Source organism: Dromiciops gliroides, chromosome 4, assembly GCF_019393635.1.
Source record: "Dromiciops gliroides isolate mDroGli1 chromosome 4, mDroGli1.pri, whole genome shotgun sequence".
Lineage (NCBI taxonomy): Eukaryota > Metazoa > Chordata > Mammalia > Microbiotheria > Microbiotheriidae > Dromiciops > Dromiciops gliroides.
Window position 1 is genome coordinate 372396373 of NC_057864.1, and position 14357 is coordinate 372410729.

Below are 14357 nucleotides of genomic sequence, written 5' to 3' on the forward strand. Positions count from 1 at the left end.
ATCAGACAACAATGGAAAAGAACTTAGTGAGTGTGAGCAGGCTGAAACAGATAACCAGTAATACTGAAGAACACCAGGAGTAAAGTATGTCAATGAAGTAGAGAAGATTGGCTGGTCATATGCCAGAAGTGAGAAGTGATAGGTAGAGAAAGCCAGAGTGTTCTACTTGAATAATCGATGTATTAGAAAATGTAAGAAAAGCCTCCAACTCCTGACCCAGGTTTGTGTCTGGGTAACAGAAGTGCGGACTTGCCTCTAGTTGGAGCACCAGTAGAATGCTGCTGGTTTCAGCCATTATCAGCTCAATGTGAGGCTCCTTATGTAAGTTCAAAACAACAGAACTGCAGCTTCCCCTTGGCCTGAGTTCTCTGCCCTTGTTATTCATCTTCAGGCTTTAGACAAAGCTTGGAACTGCATCTGAGAATCATTTACGAAGGTCAGAACCACTTGCTTCTGTCTAATTCTCTTCTTACTCCTTATCAAGAACATAGACGCCAGCCAGTGATCACTTCTCACTGTGACCCAGCTCTAGGGTAAAAAAATGTTAGAGCTTCCAGTTGGCATCAGTTTCTGCTCCCTGGACAGCCATGTGCCCCTCGTGCTGGAATAAGGACCTCTTATCATCTTAGTACCAAGTCCTTATTTTTTCCCCATACTGAAAGGACCTGTAGCTAGACTTCTGGCTAGACAATCCCTAGTGTCTACAGACCTCTGTCCTTCTGTCACCTTATGTTCACCTTTTCTGGGGAAACAACTCAGGATGATTTCTCCTTGTATTTTCTTTTTTTTTTTTAAGTGAGGCAATTGGGGTCAAGTGACTTGCCCAGAGTCACACAGCTAGTAAGTGTTAAGTGTCTGAGGTCAGATTTAAACTCAGGTACTCCTGACTCCAGGGCTGGTGCTCTATCCACTGCGCCACCTAGCTGCCCCCACTCCTTGGATTTTCTAATCAGGACTTGGTCTTGTGCTTTCCTAGGATCTGTAGAGTAGTTTGGGGAATACTCAACTATACTACTTCTTCCTATTTCACCGTCTGGGCTGATCTCCCAGATTTCTTTTTCCTTTCTTCTTTTCTACTTTATTTCTTAAATCAACACTAGGTATCTGGTGTTTTTATTATTTGGAACACTGATCCCAGTCTCCTCCCTTCCCATATCCTCCTTCCAAGTCCAATCCCAAATAACTGGGTGTACTGCCACTCCTTTCTAATGAGTTAAATTTTCTATTGCTTTAAGTAATCATTTACCCTATCACACCTTCCATTTCAAATTCCTCTTATCCGACTTGCCCCAGCCCAATAGTTACCTGGCCATTTTATTGGACTTCCATTTCTATAATCATTTTAACCCTCTCTTGCTTAACACAGATAAGGATAAGGTTTATGATATTCCTTCCCCTCTACCCTACCAAATCTATGTTTCAGTGACCTCACAAGTTATAAGAAATACTAAATTCTTACCTCTATCTTAGACCTCCTTTTTAAAAAAAATACCCAAGCCCTGAGCTGGGATTTCTTTGTTCCTCAATGACCTACAGGTAAAATGGTACTAAATAGGGACAATAATACATTATCTCTTTTTTAGAATAGCACTGGAATATCATCAAACTCTTTTGAGGTATTCATACTTCTTTACCTTTCTTAACTTTTCTTTCTTGTGCTTGCATTTCAGAAACTCTGCCTAACTCTGGTGTTCTTAAAAAGGGATGTTTAGAAATAAATCTGCCAAAAATTCTTTTTTCTAGAAGTATGTTCAATTTTGCAAGATAACTGTTCTTGGATTCAAGCCATTTTCCTCTGCTTTTTGACCAGTCATATTCCAATTTTCCTTTCATTAATGATGAGGAATACCTAGCAATTCTGACCAGAATTCCTTAGTAATTTGATGAGTCTTTTCCTGGCTGCTTGCTGCATTTTCTCTTTGACTGGGAATGCTGGGTTTCCTTTCTGTTAGTATCCAATGGACATACAAACTCTTTAGATGATAGTTTTGAATCGCATGGCCCACAGTGCTTTGGGATTGAAGAGACTGCCTTATTGGGGAGAGGTTCTCAGAGTAACATTGAAACAATAATGCTGAAAAGAGAGGATGGTTGAAGAGGATCAAGCAGCTAGGTCGTACAGATGATGGAGCACTGAGGGAGAAGTCAGGAAGACCCAGGTTCAAATCTGGCCTCAGGCACTTAATAGTTGTGTGACTATAGGCTAGTCACTTACCTTCTATCTGTCTCAGTTTTTTCAACTGTAAAATATGGATAATAGCACTGCATGCCTCTCAGAGTTATTGTGATAATCAAATGATATTTGTCAAGTGCTTAGCAAGGTGGCTGTCACGGAGTGGGTGCTTTTCTGGGTCTCTTGCTTTCTTCCTAAATAAAAGGAGAAAATGAAAGGCCTGAGGAGGAACAGGAAGGAGAAGATGAAATGACCATTCCAAGATGTCTTCCCTAATCTTATCTTCTACCAGCTTGTGAATAAAAAGCTATTTACTTTCAGCAGCCATCTGAATCTAGACCAAGCATGAATGACCTGGAAATTAGTATAGTATCACACAGAGCTGACATGTGAAGCTGTTAAGGTGAGTGAGAGTGAGTGCCAAGAATTACAAGAATATCCTCTAGTTCATGCCATTCCTAATTGGACCATCCCTCTCACAGGGATGCTGAGAGACAGAGGTCTCAGCCTGCATTTCTCTCCTGTTACAGAAAATTGGTGGAGGCTGGGTGCAAAGGTTACATACACTCCCAGCTGGGCATGTTTGAGCAAATGTGGACTTGATGTAAAATGATGGTTATGTCTTATGGTATTTGTTGCTTGGTGGCTCTTAATATTATAGCATTTTCTATTTTAAGCAAAATGTTCTTTTGGCACAAAATATAAAGTCAAGTGAATTAATAACCACTGGGGAAGAGAAAACTCAGGGGGACCATGAGATTGTTTGGCACTAATTTGAGTAGATTGAATCTGAAACAGGCTTGAAAGACTTGGAAGCAATTAGGTTCTGACTATAATTCTAATTTCATTCCTTACCCTCACCTCCAATTTTGTATTAGGCCTCCCATAAAACTCTTGGGGTTCTTGAGGCCATTTCAGTCTCTTTTGTGGTGTTGTAGTATTAAAGAATTATTCTTTTTGTCTGGAGTGTTCCCTCATGCATTCACTTACCCCATGGTCTTTATTCATTGTTTTAGAAACTTTTCTTTGCTGGTTCATTTCCTCATTTTCTGTGCATTGTGTTCTGTGGGGATTTCTTTCATTTCTCCTCTTTTAGTTGTTGTTCTTATAAGTTTATTCAGCTCATTTCCAGCGGTTTTGAGGTTATCAGGGGGAGCTGGATTTATACATAAATTTTACTTGGCCATCTTGCTGGAAGTCCTTGAAGGTTTCTTGTGTCAAGGTCATCCTCAGAGGGGCTTAAGTCCTTGCCCAAAGATCTTGGAAAACCTCCACTGAGTATCCTAATAGACATGAAATAACATCCCTATGTGCAAAGAGATAAAATGCATTACAGTGTATCAAAATGTTGCGTGCGTGCGTGTGTGTGTGTGTGTGTGTGTGTGTGTGTGTGTGTGTGTGTTTTAACAGGTTGGAGAGGAGGTGTATTTTTAGGCATTATGAACCAGCTAGTCCTAATTAGTTTTAGAAAGAGATATTTACCAATATGGTATATTAAGAACATTTGGTACAAAAACATGTCCCCAAAAGGCTGGAACACATTGTCCCACAGAGCCAAGCCATATAACAGACTTTTTTTTAAAAGAAAAAGAGACAGAAGAGGAAAAAAAATCAATAAAGCCAATTAATTCATCAGACTATCTAAAAATACACATACTATTCCACACCCTTTGACTGCATACCTCAGCAAATAGTAGTACTTTTCTGATATCTCTTCTTTGAGGTCGTGCTTGTTCTTTGTAATGTTGTCACATTCATTTTGTTTTGTTTTGTTTTGTTTTGGGTGAGGCAATTGGGGTTAAGTGACTTGCCCAGGGTCACACAGCTAGCAAGTGTCAAGTGTCTGAGGCCAGATTTGAACTCAGGTCCTCCTGAATCCAGGGCTGGTGCTCTATCCACTGTGCCACCTAGCTGCCCCATCACATTCATTTTAAATTGTTTCATGGTCGTTCTTTCCAATTTACATTGTTGTAGTCAGTATTATCATGTTTTCTTGGTGCTACTTCACTTTGCATCAGTTCATCATATCATCATCATGATGACATTTTTTTTTTAGTGGGGCAATTGGGGTTAAGTGACTTGCCCAGGGTCACACAGCTAGTAAATGTTAAGTGTCTGAGGCCGGATTTGAACTCAGGTAACTCCTGACTCCAGGGCCGGTGCTCTATCCACTGCGCTACCTAGCTGCCCCCATCATGACATTTTTATAGCAACTATTATGTGCCTGGCACTGTGCTAAGCACATTTTACAAATATTACCTTATTTGATCCTGGTAACAACTTTAAGATCTCCATTTTGCAGTTGGGAAAACTGAGGTGAACAGAAGTTAAGAAGCTTGCCCAAGGTCATACAGTAAGTGTCTGAGGTTGGATTTGAACTCAAGTCTTCCTAATTGAAAGTTCAGTACTCTATACTACATTCTACCTAGCTGCCTGTAATTAAGTTTTTCAATACTTCTCAGTATTAATCATATTCATCATTTATTACAGCAAAGTAATATTGTATCACATCCATGTACCAAAGTCTGTTTAGCCATTTTTCCAAACAGTGGGCATCCATGTTGCTTCCAATTCCTTTCTGCCACAAAAAGTGCTGCTATCAATATATTGAGGGCTTTCTTTTTGTCAGTAACTTCCTTAAGGTATATACCTATTAGTAGAATCTCTGAATTAAAGAGTGTAGACATATTAGTCACTTCATCTGCATAATTTCAAGTTGCTTTCCAGAAAGATTGTACTAATTGAGAGCTCTACCAACAATGTACTAGTGTACCTATTTTCCCACAACCCCTCTAATATTACCATCCCCTTCTTTTGTCATCTTTGCCAATTTTCTGAGTATAAGGTGAAACTTTAGGGTTGTTTTGAGTCACATTTCTATTATTATTAGAGATTTGGAGCATTCTTTCAAATAGTTCTTAATAGCATTCAATTTCTCTTTTGAAAGCAACTTTTGGGTGCCAGCTAGGTGGTACAGTGGATAAAGCACTGGCCCTGGATTTAGGAGGACCTGAGTTCAGATATGGCCTCAGACACTTGACACTTACTAGCTGTGTGACCCTGAGCAAGTCACTTAATCCTCATTGCCCTGAAAAAAAAAAGATAGGGAAAGAAACATTTGGCAACTTATTTACTGGAAAATGTTTTTCATATATATATGAGTATATGCATGTATATCTGTTAGTTGTTTATATATACAGATACAAATCCCTTATATAAGAGTTTCCCCACATTCAACTACTACTCTTATTCTCTTAAACGCATTAATATTGTTTGTGCAGAAGCTTTTCAATTTTGTATAATCCTAATTACTTATTTTATCTTTTGTAATTAGTTCTATCCATTATTTGGTGAATAATATATATCCTACCCATAACTGTAAATGTATATGATCTAATTCTCTTGATCTTTAATATTCAGCTGGAATATTTATTTTGAATTTATTATGGAATATGGTATAAAATATTGGTTTTAGCCCAATTTCTGCCAGATTGCTTTCCAGTTTTCTTAGTGATGCTTATCAAAAAGGAAGTTCTTTCCTAAATAATTTGTGTTTTGGTTTATAATTTGTTTGTTGGACATTGGGTTTTGAGTTACATTATTCCTACTTCTCCTTTATCTGAACTTTTCTATTTATCTCCTCAATTTTTAACCAGCACCAAATATTTTTATAATATCATCTAAGATCTCTAAATCCTTTCTCTTTGGCATTCCTACATTTTTCCATATTCCCCTTCATATTCTGGATCTTTTGTTCTTTCAAGTGGGTTTTGTTATCACTTTATTGAGTGCTTTGAAATATCTCTTCCAGTCAACAGTCAACAAGCATTTATTAAGTATTGATTATAAGCCAGGCATTGTTCTAAGTGCTAGGAATACAAATACAAGTAAAAAGAGAATCTTTCTAGGAGCTTACATTCTAACTGGAGAAGATGCTATATAAAAGGTAGCTTAAAAGGTGCAGGGAAGAGGAGGTACCCATCAGGGGTAGGGAGCATGTTAGAGAAGTCTGGGGGACAGCCTGGTAAGACTTGGCCCAGTGGACATTCTTAAATGGCCATTCTGGGGAAAAAACAGTCAGTGAGAGAGAGGGGCCACAGAAGCTTAGGGCATTTCTGAGTTGTGAATTCCAGGGTTAAAGTTGTTGATATTCCAGGATAAAGAATTTTCTGTGACATGATAGAGGAGTCCAGATCGCATCCTGATGAAAAATGAAGAAAATTAAGTATTGATAGTTTAATAGGTATAACAGTAAAACTGTGACTTGATTTTGGTTAGTATTTTCATATTTATTATATGGCAAAGCCCAACCATGAGCACCAAATAGCCTTTTAGCTTTTTGAAATTTTTTAAATGTCCTTTAAGGTACATTTTGTTATAGAATCTAAGTATTTCTCTTTTTTTTTCTATTGGTATTTTTTTATTTTCTAAATTGAAAAATTTAGGTTCTACCTATCATTTGCCACTCTTTCTTAATGACATAGACATTTAGCTCTATAAATTTGCCTTTTGATACTCCTTTGACCTATTCCATTGGTTTATGTCCTGTTTTGAGAAGAATAAATTGATTACATAGTATTTTTTTAATTGATCCTATTTACAGTTAATTAATTCTGTTCTGCAACTGCCCAAGTCATGGTTCTTTGTCCCTGAACTTAGTTCAGAAATTCACCTGGTCTGTAATGAGTTAAATTTAGAAATATAGTTCTGTTGATAATCGCTGTTCTATCCTTGCTTCAGGGAAATCTGCTGTCCTTGAAGAAATGTGGGTGGACACCAGGGAGTCTGGTCTAGTATCTTTACATCACCAAGTTATCCTTCAAGGATGTCTGGTTTGCTATCCAAAGAAGTCTGGCCCACTATCTCTAACCTTGCAGGTAGACTCAAACAATGAACTTTTCTTAGTCACAGGAGGGAAGGAGGGGGTTGTTGCTAGTCCCTCATTCCCAGCTTCCAACCAATCATGTTTTTTCCCACATCTCAGCTGTGTAACCAGTCATGTTGTACTCATCTCCATGATGCTGCCAATGCTGTAACTGACTGTGTTATTTCCTCATCTGCCATGTTCTGTTCTTTGTTCTATGCTCATAAAAAGGAGCTACATCTTGAGCTAGGGGTCTTTGACTTAGAACTGAGACAGCCATTCTTTTTTCGGGTTTGTTCCCTGTTAATAAAATGTTATATTGCTTGGAGAAAACGTGCCTCAATCTTTTGTTGTTGTTGTTGAATATCACTGGTGACAGTTTGTAGACAACTAGTGGTACAGTTGGAGTTAGGAAGCTTTGAGTTCAAATCCTGCCTCCAGACACTTTGTCCTGCATAACCATGACAAGTTTTTTCTCTTTTCTCGTTTCCTAATCTGATAGCGAGTGCCTACTTCAGAGGGTTGTTGTATCAAATGCAATAACACATGTAAAGTATTTAGCAAACCTTGAAGTGCTATGTAAGTGCTAGCAATTATTTTGAATCCTAGTATAATAATGATGAGTTCATGTTTATATATTTAAAGAGTTGGAAAATACATACATTATCTCCTCTCAGTCTCATAAAACTCTTTAAAATAGGTACAACTATTATCTTCATTTTACAGATGAGGCAATTTAAGTGACTTATCCAGGGTGACACAATCAGCCAGTATCTGAGGCAGGATTTTAATCCAGATTGTCCTGAATCAAAGTCAGCCTTTTCTTTATAAATTTTACTGCAGATTTATTAAATTCATGTATGTTTAAAGTTTATCTGTTCACATTTTCAATAAAACCTTTGAACATAATATAAGTCCTTGCTTGTTTTTAATATTTCTTTACATTCAACATGCTATACCCATTTTTTGTGATTTAGTGATAGCAGAGGAGATTTTCCATCACTTTTTCATTTTAAATCTCTTGAAGTCTTTCTGGTTTAATGTATTTCCCTTAAACAATTACTGTTAAATTTCACTTTGAATCCATTCTGTAAACTTTTTTTCACCTTTTTATTACAGGGCCAGTAAATGTACATTTAGCATTATAGTTCTTAGATTGGTCTTTTCTATTGTCAGTCTTTTTGAACATTTTATTCAATTTATTGAAAAAAAACCATGCAAACTGAATTGCTATTACTACTGTGATTACCCCTCAAATTTAACAAAACCATTCTGAACAAAATTCCTGTCTTTTGCTAGTAACTATGTGGCTTTAAAAATTTTTTAATTTCCCTGTTATAAAAGAGAGATGCTTCATTTCATAATGACACTATCCTTTGCTCCTCTTATTTTTTTCTCCTTTTCTCTATTTAAAACAACCTACCTAAACTTTTTATGGTTTATGTAATACTATTATAAAAGTTTTCACATTTAGTTAGCAACTGGTTTCTGTTGCTTTGAGAAGTATGAATTATATAAATGTATTTATATTTTGGGGATGGAGGCTTGATTATTGTCATATATTTCAGATTTACATTTCAAAGTGTGAATGCTTTTTCATAATAATATTTATTATTTCTGAATAAATAATTTGGTATTAAAGGCTTATGCTTTTTACTGTTAAATGTGCTATATTCCAATGATCAGATCCTGCTTTGTCTTTTTTGAGAAGTTTGTTGTGATTATGATTGATTTCCCATGTCATTCATGTTTTCTTGAAGCGTGCAGAATTTTCTTCTTTGTGGTGTGGGGATTTAACTTTCATGTCTAGGAGAGCTGAATTTAGGATGTTTCTGCTTTAGGGTTCCTTCATTTGTATACTGTTCGTTGTTAATATTAATTGTGAATATTTTCTTGAATTACATGCTAGTATATGATATTTAGATTCTTTTGTTTTTCACATTTTTCCAATACATCAGTAATCCCATTGTGTAGATCTGTCACTTTAATGTTCATGTTTTCAGATTTCTTCAAGAATTGTGTTTTTTCCATTCCTATTTTTTTCACATTTTGCACTGTGTGCTCAATGAAGTCTGCTATTGGGTGCTTTTAATGATTATTGGAGGTTTTCTATTACATTCTGTCTTATTGCTATCATTTCAATTATTTATACCCTTTCACTTTTAGCATCTTTTAATTCTAACTTTGTATCTTCCCATGATTTTTTTTCTGTAAGCTTTTCTTTTATTACTATTAAAATTTTCTAAACAGTGTTCATTCTTATATAATTTCTTTATATATGATCCACTTGAGCATGATTGGTGAAGTTTTGCAGTATTTCTTTTTTCCAGTTTTTTTTCTGGTACAGAACTGACCTCTTGAAGTTAACTTTAGAGAGTCAGAATAATTTAGTGGAAACAGTGTTGGGTTTAGAATTGAGAGTCATCTATACTCTAAGCTAACCTCTGACACTCAACTTGTGTGACTATGGTCAGTCACTAAACCCCTGTGAAGCTCAGTTTTCTCATCTATAAAATGGACAATAATGTCTATAGCATATAACTCATGGGTATGTTGTGAAGATCCATAAAGATTAAATAGCCAAAATATTTTTTTAGGTCTTAAAGGCTGTTATAAATATCAACTACTAATTATTTGTATTTCAGGTAGCTTAGGTATACTTTTATTGCCTAAAATACTTCTTTTCTTATTTAACTATAAAACCCATTTTCTTTTATTTAACTATAAAACTATAAAATAATTGAGAAGACCTGAATCGTATTGTGTTATAAGGAATCTTCTTCCAATAGATTATCCTATTTAGTGTATTTCTTCTGACAAGCAACCAAAGAAATAGAACAAAAACACATTTATCTTTTATAATTGCTTCCCTTCTCCAAACCACTGTTGATTTGGGTGAGGTATTTCTACAAAAGCTGTTAGTTAATTCTTTCAATAAGGCTGTTTATCACCTCAAAGCAACACTACTTGAATTTATCCCTCCTCCATCGGGGAAGTGGAGATCATACTAAAAGGGGAAATAAAGAGGATGATAAAACTGTGGAGAGTTTTCCACTACACAGGAAGTAGAGTGTCCTCTGCCAACATCCCTTAGGAACCTGAGTGCTGATCAAATCATATAGCTTTGAAAATAGATAACTTTCACATCTGCAAAATGGGGATAATATTTTTAATACTACTTACCTCACAGGATTTGTGTGAAGAAAACAATCTGTAAATTTTAAAATGGAAAATAAATGTGGGTTATTATGTTCCATTCACCTCAAAGAGCTCCTATGAAGGGAAAAAATACTATATAAATCTTAAAAGCATGTGTGTGTGTGTGTGTGTGTGTATAAATATAAATATCTATATCTATATCTATATCTATACATATATATAGATATATATTAGTTCTTTTTTTTTCTTTTGGTGGGGCAATGGGGGTTAAGTGACTTGCACAGGATCACGCGGCTAGTAAGTGTTAAGTGTCCGAGGCTGGATTTGAACTCAGGTCCTCCTGAATCTGGGCCAGTACTTTATCCACTGTGCCACCTAGCTGCCCCCTATATTAGTTCTTATGATGAAGATACGGAGATCATAGGAAAGTAATAGTATATCTTTATATAGCATTCTATATAAACACAAAATGACTTGATATGGTTTGGCACAGGATGGAAAGATCAAGGATTTTGCATGAAGGGGCCTTCGAGACCATCTGGTCTAGCCCTTCATATTAGGATGGGATTGTGGGCAGCTAAGGTCCAGAGAGATTAAATAATTTACCCCAAGTCACACAGGTAGTAAAATGATGGACTCAGGATTTGACTCAGGGTTCTATTTCCAAATCCAGTATTTTTTCCCACTCTACCACACACTCTTGCTATATATTGTGAAAGATGCTTGGAAGCCTCTATGTCATACATACCTTCATTATAAATGAAAATATACACTTTCATAGCATTTTATAATTCATGTAATGTTTCCACATGTATTATTTGAGAGTATTTTAACAAAAACATTATCAGGGAGAAAAAGTTAAGTTCCCACTAAAATCCCATATCATACAAGAAGACTTCTTCAACCCCTCTTAATTCTAATGCCTTCCCTCTATTAATTGTTTTCAATTTATCCTGTATATATCTTCGTTTTTGTTTGCATGTTGTCTTCCCCATTTGAAAGTAAGTTCCTTGAAGGCAGGGGGCTATCTTTTGCTTGATTTTGTATCTCCAGTGCTAAGCAAAATGTCTGTTACACAGTCTTGCTGTTATTGTTCAGTCATTTCAGTCATGTCCCTGTTCATGACTCCATTTGGGGTTTTCTTGGCAAAAACACTGGAGTGGTTTGTCATTTCCTTCTCCACTGGTGCACCCAGTAGGCACATCATAAATATTTATTGATTAGTTGATCCCCATTTAAAGGTGAGAAAACAGAGTCATAGAAATCGACTTGTCCAAGTGAAATTTGAAATTCAACCACTAGTCTTCTGACTACAAGTCCAGCATATTATATATCTAGTGTTCTTTGCATTACAAAAGTGCTTTCCCCTCCATATGCCAGGTACTGTGCTAATCGCTGGTATACAGATGACTGCTAGGTGCAAGGTACTAAATGATATAAGTAATAAGAAATGGTCCTGGCATATCTGTGATTCTGAAGTTTTGTCTGTGCATCCTGTTTTCCAACTCAGTCACTCTGGCTTATATAGCATTCATGAGTTCTTTTAACCTTGTTGCTTTTTGCTTTTCTCCTGCCAATTTTTTCCCACTTCAATATTTTTGTGTTGCATGCATTATTCCCAACTTCTTCTAACTTTTCTTAATTTGCTGGCTAAAAAATTTTCTGCCTTAATATTCCTAATTTTCTGAATTAAATTCATTTCATAATTACATATGTCCTATCAATTTAGGAGATGGGGCTCAAGAGCCTTCTTTAAAAGAAAACTGTTGCCTGTAGTTATTTTTATTAAACTGCTACACAAATAGACTTTCATTAAGTTGCTAGACAAATAGGCTTATCTACAACTATCATAGAATAATTAAAAAGAGGTGTTTGTATCAATGAACTGAAGAAATATTAGGCTAAACTAAATTGCAAGCAAGCAAGAGTCTCACTAACAAATCTGTGGACCTAAAATAAATTGTGGATATTCTTTAAATTTTTTTTAGCTAACTTTTTAAGGAAAATTGGGGAGGGAGATCACCACCACTACTTTCCTCTATAAATTGGCATGATGAAAGAAAATGTACTTTTCCTTAACTCACACATAAACTTGAGAGCAAAGAAGCACTATCAACACTCCCTAGGAAATTTTCTGGAATTATACTTAGTTGCCAAATCTTCTTGAGTGGCAAATTTTGCTCTCTTCACTTTCCTAATCTTTCCCTGGTGTCTCTGCTAACACTTGCATTTGTATGAGACCAGGCATCCTTCCATGCTAGAAGAAAGTTGGGCTGTGTGGTTGCATGCATCTTGAAGTATAATTTAGTCAGAGACTAAAGATAATTTAAACTTACAGATGCACTTTGATTTCCTTATTCTTTCTAAATTAAAATATTTTAAATGAAGAGGATTTTTAAAAAGGAAAGCTTTAGATAGAATACAAGCTGTAAAAATTCTTTTTTACGTGTCACAGTCTATTCACACTGACCATGTGTTGTTTGTATTGTTTTCTAAATCATAGGAATTTCTTTTTTCATTTCTTTTTTTCTTTTCTTTTTAGGCTGGGTTTTCCTATCTTGTCTAGGCTGAAAGTCATCTCACTGCTACTTGGCTGTTGTTTTTGTCCTTTGTTCTTGAAGAGGACCATGACATGGGGAAGTTGATGTCATTATTTTCAGTGAACTAGATTTAAGTGAGGGTGGGCTGTGCAAAGTCACCAGCCTCACTCTATCCTACAGAGCCAACTGGGTCCAGTGGCAAGCTATAGATCAGGATGACTGGAGATGGCCCCCACTGATTGGCAAAAGACCTTTGAACTGTTCTATTTTCTTATCAGGACTGCTTAGCTCTTTTTTTTTTTTTGTGGGGCAATGGAGGTTAAGTGACTTGCCCAGGGTCACACAGCTAGTAAGTGTCAAGTGTCTGAGGCCAGATTTGAACTCAGGTACTCCTGAATCCAGGGCCGGTGCTTTATCCACTGTGCCACCTAGCCGCCCCCTGTCTGCTTAGCTCTTTAGGTAGCATGGTGGCTTCAGTTCAGTGGAGATAACAAGATTGGTGCCAGATTTATTATGGACACTCCATTGAATTAGAACACTGCAGCTCAGAACTCTGTAGCTCAAGTGATCCACCAGCCTCAGCCTCCCCCAGCAGCAAGGATTTTAAGTGTATACTGTTGCTACTCTAATTCCTCGGAGACTTTAATATGTAACTTGCAGCAGTATAAAACCACCAGTTATTGTTTCTAAGAATAATGGCCTTAATTGCTGGAAGAAATCTGGAGCTATTAAAGGGACTTTCCAATTTCCCAAATTCAATCCACCAGTCCCTTCCTGCTCTTTTTAAATGCCAGGCTCAGTTTGTCCATTTACACTGTCTGTCAAAGATACATGTAGTGGGGGCAGCTAGGTGGTGCAGTGGATAAAGCATTGGTCCTGAATTCAGGAGGACCTGAGTTCAAATTTGGCATCAGACACTTGACACTTACTAGCTGTGTGACCCTGGGCAAGTCACTTTACCCTCTGCGATGAAATAATGGGATTTAGCAGATACTCAAAGACCCACCTGGAGATTAATCTAGACTGATTGAATCAAGTGAGAGTGATTGACTGCTGATTAGCCTACTTCAAGTTAACTGGATTGTAATCACACCTGGCTATCCCTTAAGAAGGTATTATTCTCAGAAGCTAGACTGTGAACTCAACTTGAGAACACCTTCAAAACCAATGGATTTGGATAATGCCAACCAATCAGCTTGAAACAGTGTGTAAGGACTGCCTCTGTTCCAGACCTATAAAAAGCTTCCACAATCAGCTTGCGATAGAGTTCCTGATTAAAGCAGGCTCGTGGAGGAGGACTTGAGGAAGAACCCAACCAGGCTGGAACTCTAGGCTAGGTAGGACTTCTTTTTCTTAACTTTCTGAACTCCATGTGAATACCTGTATGCTTTTAATAAATGTTTAATGCCCAAAGACTGGTACTGAAGCTTTTTAATTTAAGGCGATCACACAATCTAGATTTTAAACATCACACCTCATTGCCCCACCCACCCCCCAAAAGATACAGGTACTTATGGATTATCTGTATAGGTTGTCCAACTGACTGTTATATATAATTTAGGTAATACCCATTCCTCACTTACTTGGTTCTTTCATCAAATTAGGCCAAACCACTCTTTTG